At 42.5% G+C, this 24,075-nt stretch overlaps 1 long non-coding RNA gene across 1 annotated transcript; it reads right to left on the bottom strand.

The window, feature by feature from the left end:
- Window positions 1–813: 813 nt before the first annotated feature.
- Window positions 814–23,149, bottom strand: LOC128331475 (uncharacterized). Its single transcript, XR_008310320.1, has 3 exons — window positions 23,024–23,149; window positions 4,671–4,743; window positions 814–1,138 (listed from the first exon to the last, which is right to left on the bottom strand). It is a non-coding gene; the product is annotated as an uncharacterized LOC128331475 (long non-coding RNA).
- Window positions 23,150–24,075: the final 926 nt, after the last annotated feature.

The following is a 24,075-nucleotide window of genomic DNA, read 5'->3' as shown; positions in this document are numbered from 1 at the left end:
CAACTGCCCTGCTCTGTACAAGGGTCCCAATCTGAATTGTGGCCCCGGCTTTTAAAAAGCTGTGGATGAGCTTAATCATATTAGTCTAATGGCTGACATCCAGACTAAGACTGGATGCACATACAAGGATACAACGTACACGGATGCCCATATGCAAGCAAGTCATGTAGGTGAATGGGTGCTCAAAGTTGCACTGTCTCTTGCAAACTTGGGCCACTTGTACAAGCATTGTGCTTGCACCACAAGGAGCATGGACAGCTTTGTATCACTCAACATATGGACCAAGGAAACATATATGGACCAAGGAAGAGGTTTTACAGCAGGAGGTGTGCCATTGGCGGTGCAAACACACCCTTTTGTATCAGCGCAACACTGGTCTGGGACGCAAGCTCCCAACTTAGCAGAACTTAGTGATGCTGCATTAGTGTGGATGTCAGCCACTTTCTGAGTGGTAATTTCTGAGTGGTAATGCCAAACACTTTCTGACGTAATTCTGAGTTCTGCAATTGGTAATGCATGGATACATATGTCTATTATATAGGCAGTTGGTAGAGGGGGCAGTTGTCATAGAGCCACCTATACCAGCTTAGCTAACTTTGGGATCTAGCTGTAAATAATCCAAAACTACTTTGACAAGAGGCAGTAAATCAAAGTGATCAATTATTTCAATTTTTTAAAATATTTAATAAATGAATAATGAGATAGAATATCATGGGCAGAATGTAGCAAATGAAGCAGTGGAGTGAACACGCCACTCTTCTGACTAGCATGTCCTATCAGTAAAATAGATCATCTATATCCAAACACCCTGACCATTTCATTCAAGCCAAAAGTTAGCTATTGCACAGAAACTTTGGAGGACTAAGTTGCTGGACTGCTAGGCTGAAATGTAACTCTGGTCTCATTGGCTGAGTTCTTGTTTTCACTCATCTGGGGAGACAGGAAATCTTATGAGAGTGAGGACTTGTTGTCCCACTTGTTAATAGTAGGATGGCAGATATGATTCCAACAGGAACAGCAGCACCAGTTCTCTGTTCTTCTGCAGTTGAAAGCAGATTGAATGCAGGAAGAAAAGTGATGTGTGGATTGTGTACTTCAGAGTGAAATCTTCCGCTGACAGGTACTAAGAAGCAACCACCTGCAATTACATCCAAGAATTCCCTGAAGAGGAGAAAATGGATGACAAAGTGGAACATAGGATGCTACCATATACTGAGTCTGACCATAGGTCCATCTAGCTCTGTATTGTCTACACCAGGGATTCTCAAACTTGGGTCCTCAGGTGTTATTGGACTTCAACTCCCATAATCCCCAGCCTCAGTGGCCTTTGGTTGGGGATTATGGGAGTTGAAGTCCAATAACACCTGAGGACCCAAGTTTGAGAATCACTGGTCTACACAGACTGGCAGCGGCTTCTCCAAGTTTGCAGGCAGGGATCTCTCTCAGCCCTATCTTGGAGATGCCAGGGAGGGAACTTGGAGCCTAGATGCTCTTCCCAGAGCGGCACCATCCCCTACTTAAGTGCACTTAAGTAATTTTGGAGCCTGGACCTAAAGACCTTTGGAGCCCTCCCCGCACCGCCCACAACAAGTTAAGCATCATTCCCCTACAAACATGCACTGTGACACACACAGAGGCTATTCCCACGATCAACCGAAATTGGGCTAGGGGAGCCTAGCCCGATTTCGGCTGATTGTGGGAGGCACCAGGCTTGCAGGCGAGCCTGGTTGCCTCCTGGCGGTTAACCCACCAAACAACCCCTCCCCTTAAACCGGGTTTGTGGAGCTCCACACCGCAGCTACTCATGAGTAGACCCCACCGGAGGGGACAGGAAAAGCTGCCTCCCGGCTCTGGTGGTCTCTCCAGTATGTCCTGCACACTCACGCAGGGCATAATGGAGCTTCCGGGGGCCACGCGGCCCCTGAACTTCCCAGCCCCCGCCGGCTCTTTCGCGGAGCCAGCAGTCGTCTGGGTGGCAGATCCAGCTTCCCAGGGCTCCTGCCCTGCTCGTGTGTGGGGAGAGCGGGCTTAGCCCGCTCTCCCCACAAACCCGGCAAAAGCGGGTCTCACTGATTGTGAGACCCGTCTCACAGTATTTTTAACACGTGGGTTTTTGAGGCCACAAACAGCAACTGAACTCATAAGAATGTAAGAATATAAAACAGGTATATTTATACAAATATACATTAGCAAAAACATTTCAACATGCAACTTAACATATCCCCATCCCACATATTTTCCCCCCACTCCTCTCTCTGTTTCTTAAGCACCTGGTACAGGTCACAATCACACTTGGCTGCTGGCATAGCACGGGCCGGCAGTGTGTAGTGGCCACCACACTATCCAGGGTAGACTAAAGAGGATTGGGGGGCAGGGGGTGTGGAGGCCCTGGACTTCGGCCTCGAAGTCCAGGGGTAAGAGCACCTCTGGTACATGAAGGTGGGCGAAATTGTGATCAGCAGCCTGGAGTGATCCAAACTACTGACCATGGAAGTGCCCACATCCATTGATTGATTGACTGAGCTTGCCCCATTACTCGCCAGACCTCATGGGCTCTGAACCACAAAATTCAGAGTGGGATGGGAAGGGACGGTATATTCAAGTGGGCCAAAAAAAGTGGGGGAGGGAGGTTAGAAGAACATCTACATTTAGGGTCACTTCTTTCAAGGAATATTCTTCCACTGTCAGAATTAGCCCCTCCATGAGTGGATAAGGTTTTATATTAACAGTCATGGAAGGTACTGTGCTTTGGGTGGATAGGGCCAGTTGCTCTCCCCCTGCTAACTTGACAAAGAGCCACCTTTTAACACGGTGATTCTCTTTATTTAGCAGGGGGAGAGCAACTGGCCCTATCCACCCCCAGCACAGTACCTCCAGTGACTCTTGCTGATGTCTATTTGATGTTTCTTTTTAGATTGTGAGCCCTTTGGGGACAGGGATCTATCTTATTTATTTATTTATTTATTTATTTATTTATTTCTCTGTGTAAACTGCCCTGAGCCATTTTTGGAAGGGCGGTATAGAAACTGAATAAAATAATAATAATAAGAAGAATAAGAATAAGAATATATTAGCAGAAGGATGCCTTTGGCTTCAAAGCAATAGGACTTGTGCATTGGACTTGAGATTTGGATTTGAGTTTGAGACCTTGGGTCCTGCTTCTGAGATCCAGATCAAAGAGAGCTTTGCTTCCCTATGCCTCTATGCTGTTTCTAGCCCCAACTCATGGGTCTAATTCCTGTAAATGTAAATCTAGTGGACACTAGTGCCCTTGTGGACTACTCGGATAATGCTGATTCAGTACTTTTTAAATGATAGCAGTATAGCCAACACAGTGGCAGTATTGCACATCTGTGGGGGCAGCATGGAAGCAGATTAAGCACATACAAGGACAAAATGGAGTGCTATTAATAACTTTGATATAATGATCAATATAACATAGTGTGATAATTCTGAGAAAATGCTAGCACAACCTAAAATAGTAATTCATCTTTTGTGTCCTAGCAATTATATTGCTATATGCTAGTTTGTTAACCATAATTTCTACATTCTTTTAGGAAATTCTTCCTCTAGCTAACCAGTTTATGCTTCTCGTTATCCTTGGTGCATAGGACCACTGAGTAACACCTGGCATGAGGGTTGCTACAGAAACAATGTTTTCAATGGATCCATGACAAGCCAAGAAACCACAATGTTTTCATAAATGCACAGTCAAACGCAACCACTAGTTTTATGGGATTGCTTAAATAGGGAGTATTAACTGTGCAGTCAGCCAGTGCATAGCCCTGCATATAAAATGAATCAGCATCTGGCTTTTGCAGTACTAACACCAATGAAAAGGAACCCAGCAAAGAGGTGCAAATTATATTTTGCTTACTTTTATGTTTTTTATATAACCTTGTATAGGTGAGAGGGCGGGGGGGGGGAGAGGATGGAAACTTTTTCTAAGGGCAAATAGCAACTCTGGTGCACCCTGATTTGAATCAGGACTATGGTAGAGGCAACACTGCCCAGGATTCAGATTGTGTGAAGGATTTTTGATCCTTTTAGCACTGCTCTCTGCAGAAAAATGCTGGATGTAGGGATGCCTGGGGAAGGGCTAGTTGACACCCCATCTCCTTCTCCCCATGTTCACTGATGTGGGGATTCCAAAGAGGAATCCCCAAATCAATGAACTTCCTCATACATCCTCCCCCACCCCGCCCCAGTTTGCTGTAGCATCCAAAGCAATCCTAAGGGCACTTGCATATGGAAGGATTATTGAGTCAGGCACACTGAATCAGGAGCAATCTGCATAAGGACTGTACCAAATTTTATTCATTCATTCATTCATTCATTCAATTTCTATACCACCCTTCCAAAAATGGCTCAGGGAAGTTTACACAGAGAAATAATAAATAAATAAGATGGATCCCTGTCCCCAAAGGGCTCACAATCTAAAGAGAAACATGATGGACACCAGCAACAGTCACTGGAGGTACTGTGCTGGGGTTGGATAGGGCCAGTTACTCTCCCCCTGCTACATAAAAGAGAATCACCACATTAAAAGGTGCCTCTTTGCCAAGTTAGCAGGTCATTTTGTGCTGACCTGAAAACCTAAACACTAACTGGACCAGCACAGGTGCCTCAGTTCTCCCATACTTGCATCAAATTCTTGTGCTAATGGATACCTCTTCTTTTAAATTCTTCCAATTCCATTTGCTGTCTGAGTGCTATTCTGACTGCACAGATGAATGTCTGGAGCTGATAGATAGATAAAGATACAAGAGGGTTAAACTGCAATTAGCAAAACAGTTAATCCAGACTTAAGCCATCTTAATATCTATTGATTGCTTATATTATGATACTTGAAGAGTGATACACATGGATGTAAGTGATTTATGTGTTCCTTTGGGACCCATCAGGATATAACTCACAGTATTTACAAGGGAAAAGAGAGCTCTTGTAGAGTGAGACTGCTTTCCTTCTGAAGTCCATGCACTTAGCAGAGGAAAGCACAACAATGAAGTTTCCTAAGGCCCGGAAGTGATTAATTGATGATAGATGCAGAAGCATAGGGACCATGGGGCATTTCTCCAGCTGCCAGGGTCTGGGGGAGGCCACCAAGGCACTCCCTTGCCCTTGGCCAGGGCGCCCTCTTGCAGCCTCCCACACCCAGACGGCAAGCGAAGCTCTCACTGACTGGGAGCGCAAGGCACACCCCTCTTCTCCCCAGCCAGTGTTTCACTGAAATGCTGGCTATACTGGGGGCGGGGGAGCTCAGCCAGCCAGCATTTCAAGGAAATGCTGACTGGGGAGGGATGGGAGAGGGTCTGAACAGATCCTCTCCCAGGCAATGGCCCTGCCCCCTGCATCTGATGTCATCTACAAGGGGGTGGGGTCTGTGCCAAGGACGGAGCCCATCAACCCCAGCAGAGCTTCCCTTTCCCAATCAGTAGTTTGTGGAATCACTGACTGAGAGCTTGAGAAGGCAGGGGAAGGAGCTCCAGTCAGCGGCTCCACAAATGGTTGACTGGGAAAGGGAAGCTCTGCTGGGGTTGATGGGCCCTGTCTTTGGCACAGGCCCCACCCCGTTGCCCCACAGGCTCCACCCCATCAGATGCAGGGGACATGGCTTTGGGTGCATGCGTGCTTTGTGCACATGATGGTAAAGCCTAGAGGGCGGGGGAGCCACAGGAGGACTTTGTCCTCCAGCCGCGGCCAAGCTCCCTATGCCCCTGGACAGATGAGCTTGCCCTTGGGTAACTTGAAAGCTTTTGCTTTATCTTCATGTGACTGGGGATCCATGGGACTCAGGATGTTTTGGTTACGAGAGGTTCAGCACAGCACTGGACATTTAGAAAAACAATAACCACCCTGCAGGTCCGAGTGTAATTCCAGAGTCTAAGCAGTATATCTTTTGCATTTTCCTAAGCACTTTTATGACTTCATTGATGACTTGCATTTCTGTGCTCTAAGCAAGGAGTATAGTGCTCCTATTTGCAATTACTTACTTACTTACGTAAAGTATTCATTCCTTCCCACTATGAAATATCTTTCATCTGATCCTCAGGAAAATCAGGAAAATCAGTAAATATCTGATGACGAAAGGCAGACTTCCTTGTGTCAAGCCTATTATTTAAATTTAATATATTTTTTTATTCGCGCACACATACACACACACACACACACACACAAGCAGTTTTAAGTAAACAGCTCTATGCCACTAATGGAGCAGTGCTGCAGCCAACCAGTTTGTCAATGTTTCCATTGGAAACCACTTCCATTCCACAATCCACCATCTGAAGCTACTAGCATTCTTTCAAGCCAATGTGATTGAGTAGTGGTAAGAACTCCCCCATAGAACAAATGCTGGTCTGGTTTTAATTATACTGACCGTCATGCCAGCACTTGCCTTCTGTTTTGTGAACAGTTGACTGAAAGGCTTTAGCAGAAAATATTGATCATAACAATATGTACAAAAGCAGCCTTTTAAAGATTTAGTATATATAAGATACTCAAAGATAGATTCTATTTGCCTGGCATTAACTATAGTGTATATTGAGGTAAGAGAAGGGCAAGAAGATTGCTATTAAGAAGGGAGGAGAGAAAGTCTGAGGGAGTGCACATGCCTAAGGCTGGCTCCTGACTTGAAAACCCAGGTTTGCAGGGAGTCAGTGTTAAGCACTGGGGGCCCTTATTACAATAGCAGTTTGTCTTCATGTTAAATGGGAGTGTCAACCCAGTTATCTGAGATCCGATGACTCCTTCTCAGTTTAATTTCAAAGTTTAAAAAAAGATTAATGGGAAATGTCACTGTGATGCATAACATGCTATGAATCCAATAATTTCATTTTAATCAGTTACACATTATTGGTAACAGTGAATCATAATTTTACTTCTTGTTCAAGGGCATTATGACCTCAGGTAACTCTAGCAAGTGAATCTTTGTGAGCCTGCTTGACTGACCATCCTCATGTTCCATAATATTCAGATCTCAAATAAATAAATAAATAAATAAATTGGGGGGGGGGATTCTGTTTTTCTACATGAACAATCTTCTGCAGTCAAAAGCAACTAAATTAAAATAAAAGATCCAAATGGATTCACACCACTCAGTCAGACTGTATGAATCTTGGTGAAAGCACAGAAAGCTTTACCAAAGGTGGATTCTTCTGCTTTATACTCTCAATCCTGTCCAATATTTCAAGGAAAGCAATTTTATTTTTGACAGCTCAATACAAAGATTTAATTTGTACTGGATAATTTGAAAAAAGAAAATTGATGTTTGCAAACAGATAATTTACACAGTGCAATTAATTTTGCATGACACCATATTTGTATAATAGATTAAAAATATTACAACATGTTAAGGTTTCAGTAGCATCACAGAAGCCACATACATAAACTCATCTTAGTTGAATTTCTCATAGTTTAGCTGTTGTTCTGATTATGTATTTTAATTATTTCCTCTGTTTAAAATATAGAGGGTAAAGGGATAGGCAAACAAGTAGTCAGGTTTTGAACATGGAATACAACAGCAGGCTATCTGAAGATTAAACAAATGCAACGTATAAAAAATGTTGGCAGAGTTTTTCTTCCCTTGAAAATCTTCCTGTGGGTCAGGGTCCCTAGGGGAGGGGGAACCTTCTGAAGAAACCTTCAGAAGAAAAGGCCACAGAGACCATAGCTTCTTGCTGCCTCCAAAGTGTACAAGTCTCTCCCCTTTTGGTGTGCCTGAATCCACTACCCCCTCGGGAAGCAAGGGGGTGCAGCACGCATCCAGTTTCTCACCTTGGATGGGGAAGAAAACACAGGAAGCAAGCCCAAGGAGAAGTTTGGAGTTGCAGCAGTTACCCAGTTCATCCCCTTTTTATGAAGGACAGCCCCCCAATGTATAAGAAAGCATTTGGTGAACCTCCAAATGTCCCCCCTTTGTGTGGGTCACAACTGCGTACCCCTCCCCATTGGGAAGCAAGCACTCACACTTCTGGGCAAGTTTATCCCCTCTGCATGCTTTCACTCCAACACACCCAATGGGGAAGTGAGCAGTTTTAGCCATTACCCAGTTTCTCCCCTTTGGGTGCTGGATACTGCCATACCTCCCACAACAGGTTATCAACCAGTTGCAGCACTTCCCCAGTTTCTTCCCTTTGGTTGGGGCATAAACTGCACACCACACTGCCCATGGCAAACCAGGCAGTTGCAGCACCTTGGAAGTTTGTCCCCTTTGCACAGAACTGCCTGCCCCCACCCACAATGGGTAATTGACTGTCATACTCAGATTCGTAGTCCCTAATTTTTTCTGCCTCCCCTAAAGTCTTTACAAACTGCTATATTATAATGGAGATGAACTAAGGTGGTAAAATCTGCCCCACCCACTGGGTTTGGTTTTGTCCCCCCAACCCCACATACACATACACTAATCTTTAGGCTGGCTATGGGCCTGCTTGTGCCTACTTGCTAAGTACATGCATGCAGTTATGTGAATCTGCCCTAAGATTGGTAATGTACAGGCTTCCAAGTAAAGGGCATGGCAACAAGGTGAGCAAACATCCCAGCACCTTTGTATACTGTCTGTACAATTTCCAGCAGCTTTGGTACTATACTAGCAGCCAACACTATACAGCCATATTGTCATGGTGTCATGGTGTCACTGTTGCAGGTACAAGGCCTTTGGTAATTGGAAGCAGCACAGAGAATCTCCTTCCTGTCCTAATAAACTGTTCAGTGTTTCAGTGTGCAGTGAAATCCAGCAGTGGCCACACACATGGGAAATGCATCTCCTTGGCATTTATTTTCTTGCATCTGGGGAGATTCACCGATGGATTGTACATGTGAAACCGATGTTTGGCATACAGAAATCCCCCAATGTATTCAATAACATTGCTAGATTGAAACACTTCTCTTTTTTTCCTTTATAATTCTGATATAATACATGATTGGAAATGTTGGAAAAACTAAATTTAAGTGAATATAAAGTCAAATTATTGCAAATCTGATACAAAAGAACTTGCTTTGGCATTCTGCTCCTGTTCACTTGCAGATCAAATTAAGAACTTTAAGGCTTTGACCTAAACTCATATTTGATACAAATGTCTATATGAATGTATGAAGCTGCCTTATACAGAGTTAGACCACTGGCCCTTCTACCTCAGTACTGTCTACACTGACTGGCAGTGGTTCTCCAGAATTTGAGATGGGGCTCTTCCCAGCCTGGCCAGGAGATGCTAGGGATCATTGAACCTGGGATCTTTTGCATGTATAGCATGTACTCTACCACTGCACTTATAGCCCCTCCCCTCCCATCCACCTTTGCCCCTCCTTTAATCTGATGCTGTCATAATTATGTTTAGCAAAACTGAGAAAAATCTTCATTTCTTTACCTTATATTTGTTCTTTGACATTTCAGCCTAACATAAATGTTATTTAGACCCCATGTGTTTTATCAGGTCAAACCCCTGCTGAACTTCTGGTCCAGAGTCTTACATTATCAACATTTTAAGTCTTGACAAATATTTCCAAGGAGACCACAGGAAAGTGCATTTTTACTGTTTCTAACAAAACAGCATAATTATTATTCTACTTTGGCCACATGCTGAATTCATCTTTCCTTTTAAAAATTCCATCGAGAATGGTGAAGTTACTTCAGATACATATTGGTGTAACCGATAGCTGAATACGGCCTCAATACTTTCACTGACAGCACTTTTTTTTATTTCTTACCAATTGCAATTCTTGCTGACATGATTGCCCTTTCCCCTGTAGTTTCCTTGGCAGGTAGATACTCTCCTAATTTGAAGTGTCCCAGTGGATAAAATAATAGGGCAGATCATTGCAACAGGCTTTATATTGACTGCCAGACAAGTGTGAGTTTAAGTTGCCATCCATTTCCTAACCTTTTCAAGCTCCCAGCATCCTTTACAAGTAGGCGTCCTGCTCAAAAGAATAAAATGGACAACACTGGTTTCCTGCCAGCTTAATGCTCCATCATTCACATTCTGACTAGAATATCTCTCTCTCTCTCTCTCTCTCTCTCTCTCTCTCTCTCTCTCTCTCACGGATAACAAATTTATTTCTGCCCCTGCTGCATTGCCCGCACACCCACAAGCCTGGCACCAATAAACACAAATAAACACACTGAAACAATTCTCTTGGGAGAAAGATCCACAATTGGATCATTAGTTTAAAGAATGGGATTTTAATGATGAAAATCCACCTCCGGCATTGTGGACCTAGCCTAAGCGAAGGTTGGACAACTAGTCCTCCACTAGCCTTATGGGGCGACACACCCTGGCTCAGAAACTAACATCAGATCAGTGCGGATACCTTTCCCTCATGGCCAACCCAAAGGGTCAGGGCCCTTTTGTGCCCCCAAGCCACACAGCCTTTGAAGTTGTGAAGTCCTCGAAGCAGATACGGGTGTGAAATGTAGCCTCTGAGCTGCGAAGCCTCTAGGGATATAGATTGTACACTCCCCTGATTTAACGAGCCCAAGGATGTTCACCAGTGTAACCCAACTACCATTGAATGCCACCTGCACTGTCCCTGCCACAGGGAATGGCTAGCTTTGGTTTAGCCTTGCTCTTCCACTCCTCCAAAAATTCAGCAAGACCCTGCTGCAGGTCGGACAAATAGATATTGTACCCTGAGGCAGAGAGGTGGACACCGTCAGATCAAAATAATTCAGGGTGGAAGAAGTCTATTTCAGGGTGAGTAATGTCAGCCCCCCCTTTCAATAATTGCTCTAATAAGAACCCTAACCCTAACCTGCCACCGGGCCCTCTACATTCCTTTCAAGTTTGACACACCCCTCCATGCTCTACGCTGCAACAAGTCCATCCATGCTATGACAAGCCCAGGAATCCTCTCTCTACTCATTTCAAAGTCCACTTTAGTTTGCAGAATCAATTTAGCTTGCTGAATCAGTTCGTTGGCCCAAATCATTTTCTCAGAAGTGAACAGACAATAAATTTGGGGGGACAAACACTAAGAAACTCCTTAATTATTGACAATAACTGTCCCCAGAGCATACCACATGCATGCCTACAACAGATGGAAATGCAGTTACCCAAGGCCAAATGGGTACCAAAATCGGAGGTGCTGACCGGTCTTTCTGCCTAGAAGATAATTGAATGGCCACAGATTAGCACACACAGTGGATCTGCTTGTCCAGCGCCTGCCAAGACAAAACTTACATTAACAAAACCATACACAGAACACTAAGGAATATAAGACCAAAATGTGCTGTAATACCAGTGGCCAATGTTCTGAATTTCAGAGTCTGAGAGACCCATGTGTGAAGCCATAGAAGCGGCCCCAATATGAAAAGAATGCAACCCAAAGTTAGCCGGGCTTTCACCACACTGCAACAAAGCATTGTGCAGTATCACCCAGAGTAGGAACTGGATCAAAGGATTCCCATCAGCATGTACAAATAAGCCACCACCTGTCACTGGGCTAAATCCCTCAATGCCTCAGTGCCTCATTGAGGGCTTACCCTCAATGCCTCATTGAGGGTAAGCCCTCAGTGCCTCGACCAGACATAGATTTGCATTGTCTGCCTGGTGAAGACAAATGATCTGACTCCTACCCCGCAGATCAGTTTTAGAGCGACACAACATGAGCTGGATGCAACCCGATGTAAAGGACAGACCCTGCCTCTGTAAATAAATGGTCCTGTCAGCGTGATGACTATGCAGTAAAACCTTGGATGGCCTGATGCACCATGTTGGAGAGAATTGAACAATTGTTCTGAGATGCTGATATTTTATTGGCCGATGATTTTAATGCTAGAATAAGCCAGAACATAAACAGTTTCATTAATAACTTGCAGGCTAATCCAGAGGATGAGTGGTATTTGTTTGCCCTGGTTCTCTATGGGAAAAGTGTTTAACAAACAAAGGGTTTCCCTTTTGAATTTGGCCTTTAGATATGGGTTTTACAGTCTCCATGGCACTGACAGTGATAGCTCAAGTGGGTATTAGACCTTTTAAAACTCCAATGGAGCCAGTGTAATTGATTACCTCTTGGTACCACTGGCATTTCTTCCCCAGGTTTGTACTTTTGATATACACAATAGACCAGAGAACAACCATCTACTTTTGGTTATGTAATAATAACCTGTGATCTTTTTTTTTTTTTGCACATAATGTGCCTCCAACTGTGATGCACTGTAAGCTGGAAGGCCTTATTCGGGATAAACAACATCTTAGATGGAGCTCTGATCTTAATGAGAAAAATAACAGTTTTGTTAAATTCCCAGCAGATTTTGAATCAAAGGCATCCTGCAATGCAGCCTAATTTGGATATTTATGACATTTTTGTTAAAATTATTTTTGTACTAAGTTCTCAATTGATTACTGTCGTCCATATTCAGAGAGATCATATAAGGAAGAGCTGGTTCAATCAGGAATGTAGATTTAAGAGACAAGCCCTAAGAAAACTCCAGACAAGAGTTAGAGAAGATAGCTCTGACTCTTTAATCCAGTAATTAATACAATTTCACTCCCAATATAATCGGTTGTTAAAATTAAAAAGCTCACGAAGAAGGAGGAGGAGGAGGAGGAGGAGGAGGAGCAGGATTTGGTGGCAAATGGCACTAATATGTATAATACTATATCCCAGATACACATACTGCATTTTAGCAAAGGATTGGTTGGTTTCAACATTTCCCCATTATTTATAGTTGCCCCCAGAGTGAACCAATAACAGAATATACAGATACAGATATACTTCCAGTGTGGCCAGCTTTCACTGAAGGAGAGTATAAGCAGATGATAAATGCATTAACTCTTGGAAAAGCTCCTGGATAGGACATGGTGCCCTCTAAGGTCTATAAGCTGAATGTTTGCTGGTGGGGCCCCATTCTGGCATGACCTTTCCCCCCAGAAATTTACAACTCATGTGTCATGCCCCATTACTGGAAACAAAGTATCATATATCCATATTTTTTTTAAGTAACAGGCAGGCTCCCTCTTATTATCATCCAATTTGTTTTTTAGATGTTTCCTCTAAACTATATTCTCAACATCTTTAAAATAAGCTGGAGGATTGGGAGGAATTGATGAAAAAAAAAATTCATCCAGAGCAAGCTGGTTTTCATAAAGGCCATAGTACGATTGATCATTGTGCTACTCTGAAGGCCCTAATTCAGAAATATACCAATGGCCATAAAAAACAACTTTATGTTCTGTCTATTGACATCACATCAGCCTTTGATTCAATTGATAGATCTAGATTGTGGGAGAAGCTTGAGAGGACAAAAATTGATTGACAGGTGACTTCTTAGGTTATTGATTGAATTATATTCTACTATCAAGGCTAGGGTGAGAGTGGGCTCTATCCGATCCTATTTCATTGAAGAGAGGTGTTAAACAGAGTTGCTTATTGGCTCCTTTCGTATTCGTTTTTTATATCAATGGTGATGTTTTGGCTATGGAATTGAAAAATTTGAAGGATGCAGCAAAAGTCTCACTGGGACACTTGGTTTCTGGGACCCTTTTGAGGAAGCAACTGCTTTGAGTCTGTGGGATCTGGAGGGATATTGAGGTTGGGGATCTAAGTGACCTCTTCCCAAAAAGATCTTCTGTGTATCAGAGTCAGGATGAACAGAGACAGGCCAAACAACATAATAAACAGAAATACGCGTTCATTTGTGGAGTGGTGGATGGAAGAGGAAAAAAAATAAACAAGAGGTACAACCACCAACAAAAAACCAACAAAAATGTGTCTGTAGGCAAGATGAAACCCATATTTGACAACACCACATGAGAGAGCAGTTATAAAAGCTTTTATTTATATAGCATGGTGTGTTTTTGGTTAGAGAAATAAAATGTCATATGGTAATTTTTCTGCCCTCGGTGAACACATCCAGAGTTTGAGAGATTTGTGAGGCAGTTGTCCTTCAAGCTCCTAATTCCATCACTGCTTGATTATTCAGACCACTGAGAAGGCTCTGCAGGCTGCAGTTTAAGAGCATGTGCACAGGGCAGTATATCTCGATTAACAACCAAATTAGAAAAATAATATTGAACACCGGAAAATTACTACAACTTCATTTTGTACTCGACTGACATTATTAAACAGTGTGGATGGATCCTGCTGGGAAGAAGGCACCTCTGCATAAACCTTTATGGTACTAATAATGTTTCACTTGACAGAAGTTAGAAATTAGTTTACTGTAACTGTGAAATGCAAATCCAAGTTGTCGGCCATCCTAGTATAAAGCATCCAGGCGGCAACCCTAATATTCTTACATGATTTCAGTCTGGCTATGAATTAGACTTTAGTTTTGGCTGTAAGTACACTCTAGCACCTGCAAATCTGCATTTTGGCAATGGATTGCTAAAGACCTGTTCCCAGGTTTAGGTCACACTCAGTTTGTACTGTGCTTAAGTCTGTAGTTATGAGCCACCTAATGGTGCAGCGGGGAAATGCTTGACTAACAAGCAGAAGGTTGCCAGTTCAAATCCCCGCTGGTACAATATCGGGCAGCAGCAATATAGGAAGATGCTGAAAGGCATCATCTCATACTGCGCGGGAAAAGGCAATGGTAAACCCCTCCTGGATTCTACCAAAAGAAAATCACAGGGATCTGTGGGCGCCAGGAGTCGAAATTGACTTGATGGCACACTTTACCTTTTTACATTAAGTTGTGGGTTATGTGTGTTATCTATTGAAACTTGACTGATTTCAGACTCCATACAGGTGTTGGTAACATAACAGATTTATTAACAAGTTTATGTACAGCATCTGCCAGGGCTCCTAACACAGGTCTGCAACAGATTTCTCCTAGGCGGAGAAAGAAGGGGATCTGGAAGCTGGACTGTATTTAACAAGGTATTGCATATTTAATTCACAGTGCTTGAATACAATAGGCTTCTCTGAGTGCTCATCCTTAGCAAGACTTGGTCTGAAAAATGAAATGTTGCTGAAGTTCTTAGGGAGACATGTAGTTCTGCTTCTGGAATATGCTTTTGGAACACTATAACATGAGGAATTGGTGGGAATCTTGATATTGACTACAGTGGCTCCCAACAGTAGTGGCTGGCCAGTATGGACACAGCCAGGGAGCGTGGCAAGAGGGACCTTGAAGAATAACTTAGAAGGCGCTTACTTCTGCTCTGGCAGCACTTGCAAGCTTCTCCAAGCTGCAGAGCACAGCCCAGCACTCCTTGTGGTGGGGGATTGTCTCTGCCACTTAGCTGGCTGCCGTGGAGCTGATCCCCTGCCAGGGGCCAGCTGAGTGGCAAAGCTTATCCCCTGCTGCAGGGAGAGCTGGACCGTGTGCTGCAGCTTAGAACAGCTTGCAGGTGCTGCTGGAGTGGAGGTAAGCACCACCTAATTCATGCTTAAAAGTGCCTCTCTCTGCCCACTCCTTGCAGTGCCTGCACCGGCCACTAGTGGTTCCTAACCTGGGGGCCTCCAGATATTGCTAGACTACAATTCCCATCAACCCCAGCTATAATTTATTGTGGCTGGGGATGATGGGAGTTGTAGTTCAGCAACTTCTGGAGGCCCCCAGGTTGGGAATCACGGGTTTAAGATATACGTTTAGAGCTTGCTTCTTTAAAAATAATATATGGAACCTAACTTAAACCCTCAAGACAGACTGGGATTATTTATTTAATTTATTTTAACTTGTTTAGTATATTTGTATTCCACTCCAAACTCACATCTCTGGATGGTTTACAACAAATATAATATAAAAATTAAAACACTAGAACAGTTTAAAATAAATTCACAATTTACAAATCTCATTAAAGGTTTGGATGAATAAGTGTGTCTTAAGAGCCTTTTTTAAAGATGTCAGAGATGGAGATGTTCTTATTTCAGCAGGAAACACAATCCAAAGTCATGGGACAGCAACAGAGAAGACCCGTCCTGAGTAGCCATTGGACAAGTTGGTGGCAACTATAGACAGATCTCACCAGATTATCTCAAAAGGCAGCAGGGCTCATAATGAAGAAGGCATCATCTTAAATACCTTGCACCTAAACTGTTGTGGGCTTTATAGGTTATAACCAGCACTTTTTTTGCCCAGAAATATATTGGCAGCCAGTGTAGTTTTTTTACTATGACTGTAATGCGCTCTATCTGGGGTTGCCTTTGAAGATGACCCGAAAGCTTCAGTTGGTCCAGAATGTGGCGACCCACCTGCTTATGGGCACTAGGAGATATGATAGTGTGACACCTCTCATGTGGTCACTGGTTACCTATTTGCTTCCAGGTCCAATTCAAAGTGCTGGTTCTCACCTTTAAAATCCTTCAGGTTTTTACTTTCAGGACTGCCTCACCCAACCAGTCCTGTCCCGTCCTGTGAGATCTTATCAGGTTGGCTTTCGTTTGGTCCCTGGTCTCAGAGAGGTCTATAGTACTAGGGCCCATGGAAGGGCTTCCTCTGTTGCCACCCCTTCACTTTGGAATTCTCTTTCCCCCTGATTTGGTCTGATCCCTCCCTTTCAGCCTTTAAAACTTTACTGAAGACATTTCTTTCCCATCAGGCGTTTGCCCTTTAAATCTTAAAAAAAAAAGAAAAAGAATAAAATCTTGGATGCTGTTCTTTTTTTGTACACCGCCCTGAGTCTGTGGATTGGTAGTATATTCAATCAATCAATCAATCAATCAATCAATTGGAGTGATAAGGTCTCTTCAAGATGACCAAGAGACCAACCCAGCTACCTGATTTAAAATATGAATAAAATACTGCAGATTATTAAGAGCCTTCCTCCCCAGATTTTATGATTTCTGAATTGGTCCCTTCTTTGAAGGGCCTGTAAACTTATGTTAATAAATTAAATGGGCTGTGAAGGAAGAGAACTCACAAGATAAACTGTTCCCTGAGGTATGTTGTCTTCCCAGGATGGAAGCAAAAACACTTTCCCTTTAACGCAGCTGCCTTTTCACCTACTTGATTTTCTGCCTTCTGTAAGAATCTCACCTAAATGCTTGTCTTTTCTCTTTTTGCTCATAACAGTTTTTATTTTTCTCTTTCGTTGTTTATATTATTTGGGCCCTGGGTTTCATAATTTAAGTCTATGAAGCTTTGGGAGTTCTGTTCATATTGCAGAAATGTGGCAAATAGTTGAATCAGCCTGCATTACTGTTCTGATTACTCTTCCTTTAACAAATGGTACTGCATTACCACACAGCACACCCATTTGTCAGCTCCAAGCCATTTACAGTGACTTCTCAGTGCAAAATTAACAGAAACAAGCCCACAAGGGACCACGGCACTTTAACTTTCTTTTCTCAGTAAACGGCACCCTCCCTTGAAGCCATTGTACTAGATTGGGAATGACTTTAGAGCCCAAGATGTGCCAGTCTCTAGGTAATTTTTCTTCAGTCACTTGAAATATTGGCTGAAATGCTAAAATGCCCGTATTCCATTTTTTTCCTACACAAAGAGTCTGTTCACACAAGTGGGATTGTGGGATTTCTGGAGGCTGGGCAGCGTTTCCCCGGCCTTCAGTATGCTGCACTGCTCGTCACAGTGGTGATCATGTGAGTGGTGGTGTGGCACAGCACAGGGGTACGGAAGATCATGGGCGGGGGAGGGAGGTATACTCCTGCCTCCCACCCCCCAGCCCTCCCCAACCACCAGGGATTTTGGTCATGTGCATGAGTTTTAATTGTTCTATCCTGATCTCCCATGGGGACTGGCAAGGTGATGTGAGGTGATGTTGGTCAATCCCTCCTCCAGGTATCATCCAGCTCACACAGCAAAAGTACATTCTCAGGATTTCTCAAGACTTCAGGCAATCTACACATTTTAAATAATTCCGAATATGCACCTCTTGAAGATGAAAACATAATATTAGAATGAAGCATTCTTTGTGAGAACCCTAATAATCAGCAGATGCTCTGTGGTCCATCAGAAACTGGCCAGAGGTCCATCCCATAATCATAATCTCCCTTATGCCCAGACCAGATTTTTAAAGAGTTCAGAATGAAGAAGGAGGACAGCTTGTCCATTGCTTATACAGACAAAATCTATGGGAAGATAGACAAGTAGAAGACAAGTTCTTGGGAATCTCCATTCTGTAATTACTCCCAGTCAGACAGATCTGATTCTGAGATGAGCCATACACTAAAGTTGTACTGCTGTTGGTTCAGCTAAGCTCTTGCCTAACTTACTATTCCTACAAAAGCTTTTAATAGAGGATAATCACCCTATGGTATCCTATATAAACAAAAGGTCAAATTACAATGAATTGCTGCAATTTTTGATATCTATAATTCTAACTGGTCACAATGTAACAAGGAAAGGTGTCAATATTATGTTCTGTGATCTGAGCATTTAACAACAACAAAATCACTCAAGAAATATGGCTTGCCCAGACAAGGCACAGTAGTCCTGAATTTACTAGACATGCTGGCTACACAGAATTCAGATGACTGGAATTATATAAAGTAAGAAAATAGGAAGAGTTCTGTTGGACTAGATCAAATGGACTTTCTAATCCAGCTTCCTCTTCCCATTAGCTAGCCAGATGCTTCTGAGAACCCTCAAGTAGGGCATGTAGGCAAATTGCCTCCTACCACTGCTTCCTAGCAAATGGTGTTCAGAAGCATACTGTCTCTTCACCTGGAACTAATTGATCACGATTGTAACCATTTATTTATTAAAGAAATTTCTAGGCCACCTTTCAGACAGTTCTCTCAGGGTGATATAAGGCATAAATAAAATAAAAAGCACAATCGCACCATAAAAGTTCAGTTAGGGAAACAAAAGCAGCATTCATCCAAAGGCCCGGACAAATAAACATGTATTCTCCTGGCACTGGAAAGTCATGACAGTTGGTGCCAGGTGAGCCCTCCTGGGGAGGAAATTCCAGAAATGGGGTGTGTTACTGAGAAAGCCCTTTCCCCAGTCACCGCCCTTCCAACTTTAGGCAGAGAGGGGACTCAAAGTAGGACTTCCGCTGATGACCAAACTATCCAGGCAGGCTTGTTGACAGATTAGTTCGTCGCAAATTTATCTAATCCCTTTTGCAGCTAGTGGCTCTTGTCAGTGAATTCCACAAATTTAAAATGAACCAAGTGAAGAAGTACTTCATCTTATTTTCCTGAATCTCCTGGCAGTCATTTTCACTGAATGACTGTAGGTTACACTGTGATGGGAAAGGAAGAAATTTATTTCACAACATGGGTGGGGTAAGGCGGACAACTTTTAAATTGGCCCCTGCCTTTCACATGTTTAGACATTTATTTACTAGTTTCTTTCTTGGTTTGTTTGCTTGTTTTTGTTTCTTTGTTTGTTCGTTTAGTATATCCCATGCTTCCTCCAAGAAACCCAGAGTGGTGTGCATGGTTTATGTTTATCCTCGCAACAAGACTGTAAGGTAGGTTAGGCTGAGAGCTAAGTGACTGGCCCAGAGTCACCCAATAAGTTTCATGGCTGGATGGGAATTTGCTTGGATCTCCCCAGCCCTAGTCTAACACTAACCACTACACCACACTGGCTCTCTTAGCAGATGATAATATTTATCTCCATGTTGTGAAAAGCTTCAGAGCTGATTTCTGCACATAAAGCTAAACTCACAAGAGCAGGCCTTGCTATTTTTCTGACCAATTGGCAACTATAGTGATGTACAGGTGGCCCTCGTTATCCATGGTCCCAGCACCCATGGTTTCATATATCTATGGTTGGGCAATGGAGATCTGGCCTCATTATTAGTGGATACAAAAATAGTGAAAATTCACCTATCTGCCATTCCTGGGTGGCCAGAAATGACTTCTGGGGTCATTTCCGACAACAATTTTGCTGAACGAAGCCATTTTGTGGGTCTTAAAAAAAATTCCTGCAATTTTTCATGGAAAATCAGCAGAATTGGGCAGGGGGTGGAGTATTGCTGGACAGCTGGAGACCTGGAGAGCATGGCACTTATTTCTGACTCTTCCCCACCTTCTTTTTGCCCAAATAGTAGAATATAAACTAAGAAAATAAGTAAACAAATACTTGTGTTATTTCAGTAAACAAATATTTGTGTTATTTCTCCCTCTGTGGGAGCATTGCCATAGCTGTGTATTATAGTGGAAAACAATGCATCTTCTATTTTCTCAGGAATAGAGTCTTCTGGAACTTGGGGGAAATTCATATGCAGTAGAGCATTTTCCAAAACTTTTCACAAGCACATATCTTATTAAAAAGCAGTGAAGCTTAAAGTAAAGGCAAAACGAATCACTGTAAACAGTATTTAAAACTCCCAGCAAAGAGAAATGAACCACAGCAAATAAACACCAACACTTATAGAATCTTTCAGAATATTCCCTCATCCCTAGCATGATTAACTAGAGCTTATATGACTCTGAGATATTGTGAGAAGGCTTCTAGAAGACCTCTATTTAGAATATATGTCTTTCCTCCATATATTTTACCTGTACCTCACTTGCTCACTCAAACACATCTCCGTCTGACAGGTGGGTGGGTGGGTGAGTGAGTGAGTGAGTGAGAGGGCTGGTTCAGATGTCGTGCAGAATCATGTTAAATCTTGGTTCTGCATGATGTCTCTAAGCCTCAAAAGCCCATGGTTGCTTGCCTGCATGAGCTTTGGAAATTTTTTCTACTTCTGATTACAGTTGAAAACAAACCAAGATTGGTTGTAATAACTGATCTTGGCTTTCTCTAACCTATTCTCTTCAAATAAACTGAAAAATAAAACCCACTTAAAATATTGGGTTCAGGTCTTAGTTTTTTACAAGGAAGTTGGTTAGAATAAACCAAGATAGATCAGTTCAGAAGTCACAACCAATCTTGGTTTTTAACCACAATCAGTAGTATTCTTCTGAGACTCACATAGGCAGTGGGGAGCATGCACTCCCAAGACTAGGAGACCTCATGTAGAACCACGATTTAAATGTAGTTCTGTGTTATGTTCAAACCAGTGTACAGAACAGCAAGGACTGGTGTTGCAGTGTGGTACATTATGGGAGTTCCAGGGGCTGGGGCAATGTGTCCTGCCCCCCCCCCCCGATCCTCCATGCTGCTAGAGGAGGCAGCTGCATGTCTGGGTGTGTTGTACCCCAACAAAGAGAGGTTCTTTTCTGGGTCAGTAGCCAAATACTTCACCAGCCGAGAAGGATTATAAAAGGCTTTATTTGCTCTATAGCAGCAAAGGTCATGGATAGCTCTCGCTCAAGTCCAAGACGCCGTTCATTTACAAGCATGACATATTTATATCCTAGGAGATGATACATAGGTACTGCCCCTTTCCTTTGTCTGGACTTTCAGTAAATTTCCAGCTAACTTCTGCGCATGTATTCTTTTAGGTGAATACCTCATCACCTTCTTATCTTGTCTCTCCTGGCCCTCCTTGGTACAGAAAAGCAACTCCTTATAAGGAATCCCCTAGGCCCCCCTTACACAGACAGAATATATCAAAGGTAACATGGCTTCGGTCTGGTTCAGGCCTACACCAGGTGTGCGATCTCCGTGCCCAGACCCAGAGCAACGATCATCTGCAGAGAGTTAAGTTTCTCAAGCCTCCCTCATTTGCACTCTGATCATGAGAAATGGCTCTGCTTGTGTGTGCCCTAAAATGCAAGAATAAGACAAAGCATTCCCAGCTTTTAAAAGTATACAAATACCTGTGTACATCTAAAAACATATGTGTGCGATTTAATTATTCCATAGTTACACATGTGTGGAATTGTACTATTGTGAAAACAATTAAAAACAAACAGGTGTACCTATTAGAGAAGTTTCTTTATGATATGTTTTGTGTGTCTATTCTGGAGCATATCCTCAAAATGTATGTATTTGGCTAGTAGAATAATGGCACTCTTACTTTGGAATAGGATCTGAAAACTTTTCCTATTATATTTAGTTGGCTTTAGAGACTAAACTGTATTACAAGGCTATCATCTGACTGATTTAAATGGTCATTCTATTTTGTTTGGTTTTATACTGTTTGTTTTAATTTGCTATTGTGATTTTAATGTTTTTATCTTTATTGTTAACCTTCTTGAGAGGGCATGATCCTGAAGGATGTGGTATAGATGTTTTAATAAATAAAATATAGTGGCCCACATTTTCCGCAGCATTACGAGGGTGGTGCAAGAGCGCCACCCTTGCAGGAAGCTGGAAGACTAGTTGCACTAGAAACATAGGAAACATAGGAAGCTGCCTTCTATCGAGTCAGACCATTGGTCCATCTAGCTCAGTATTGTCTTCACAGACCGGCAGCGGCTTTTCCAAGGTTACAGGCAGGAGTCTCTCTCAGCCCTATCTGGGTTTCCCAGCAAAGGAACTTGGAACCCTCTTCATGCAAGCATGAAGATGCTCTTCCCCATTCCCTAAGAGCATCTTACTGTGCTCATATGTAGTCTCTCATTCAAATGCAAACCAGGATGGACCCTGCTTAGCAAAGAGGACAATTCATGCTTATTACCAAAAGACTAGCTCTCCTCCTACTGAAGGCTTGCTGTACAACCCAGGGGATTGGGATGGGCCACAGTTTTTTAATTAATTAATTAATTTATTTTAAAAGAAAAATCATTAATGGAACAAAGCCCCTAGCTATCCAAGTTTTACTTTAACTGGAATCTTACAATTTAAGGAGTCATTTTCTCCCAAATTCAATTTTTATTAATTTTAACAATAATATCCATGGGATGGGCCACAGTTTTAAACTTTTGAAAAACTATATTACTTGGAAGCTTGGCTTGCATAATACATGGGAAAACATTCTGAAGTACATTTGTACATGTGATAAGATGTTTTCAAAACAGGGTTTTGGAGTGCACGTGGGGGGACAATTCAGATGAACACCCGCCTCATGAGATTTTGGGATACCCCAACACTGTGCTGGGACAACCTCCAGTGATGTCAGATCAGGCGTGCACTTGGCCCCGTCCTGCTTCTGTGTTGTGGTCAGTGCTAATCTGAACCAGCCCAACAAAAATCAAAACAAAAGAACATAGCATTTTGTTTCGTGCTGTCAGATACCAGCTAAAGATGGATAAATTCAGGCTCTCTTCTAACAAAAGCCTTAGAAATAGTCTCTGCTGATCAGCTATTGGATAGATTATTGTGTCTTACCTTGCCTGCTTCTTCCCATCTGAAATCACTCAAAAAGATTTATGCCCCAATATTTATCCCAGCCTTCATATCGTTCTGGAAGAATGCTTTCCTACACATAAAGCTTCCAAATTGCTATAGAAACAGGATTTCCCCCCTTCCTCTTTCCCTCTTTGGTACAGCTTCAGTTTTACGCAACCAGTGCCAGAATTTAAGGGTGGGTATTTTCTATCAGTGAAAGCAGAGTGCACCACTTCTTTCAAGTATTTTGAATAGCTGAGAAGTCTAATTTTCTCCTACAGCTTTTGACTGCTGCTAAAGAGGACAGCGAAATGGATAGGGGTTTTGCAGCAGCTGTGCTTAGTGAATTGCACCTCTAGTAATCATCCCATATTACCGGGTAATAAAAGGCCCAAGAGGAGAACCATTTATCTAACAAAGAGAAAGAGAAGAAGCACATGCACACACACACACCCATACCCACCTACTTAGAGCAATCTCTATTTTTAGATGGGAACCAACATATAAGATAAAACCTTGAACCTTCAGTGCATGAAGAAAAATAATGCAGGGGAAATAAGAAGCTAATCTTCAAATAATCACTTTGTTTACTTTTTTGTTTGGGTACAATTGAGTCTTATTTCTTCAGTGTCTCTATTTCTTCCTCTCACAGATGTTCATTGTTATCTGTTACAGCCTGTGGTGAAAGGACTAGTAAACAGAATATTCCAAATATAGCAATCTTCTAAATTTCAAGCAAATTAAACCGCTTCCCCCTACAAGGTTTTTCTAGTGACTACTTACTCTATTTTGCTACCTCCTCCAATGCAAACTGGGCACATTTTTCATATGAGGAAAGCTCCAAATAGTTAAAGCACAATAGTTGATTTGGAACATTTGGCTGGGATTGTGTGTGAAATGTGGCACATAATCCAGCCTCATCTGTCTACAGGGTTATCATATAATTATTTAAATTTTTCTCTTATACAATTATATGCAAGTTGTGTAACATTACTAATTAGCAAAAATCCTCCATCAAAAATGACAGGCAAAATGGCTGGGAACAGTTGTTG

The sequence above is a fragment of the Hemicordylus capensis genome, chromosome 6 (assembly GCF_027244095.1).
Source record: "Hemicordylus capensis ecotype Gifberg chromosome 6, rHemCap1.1.pri, whole genome shotgun sequence".
Taxonomy (NCBI): domain Eukaryota; kingdom Metazoa; phylum Chordata; class Lepidosauria; order Squamata; family Cordylidae; genus Hemicordylus; species Hemicordylus capensis.
This window is presented reverse-complemented; position numbering and strand designations above follow the sequence as displayed.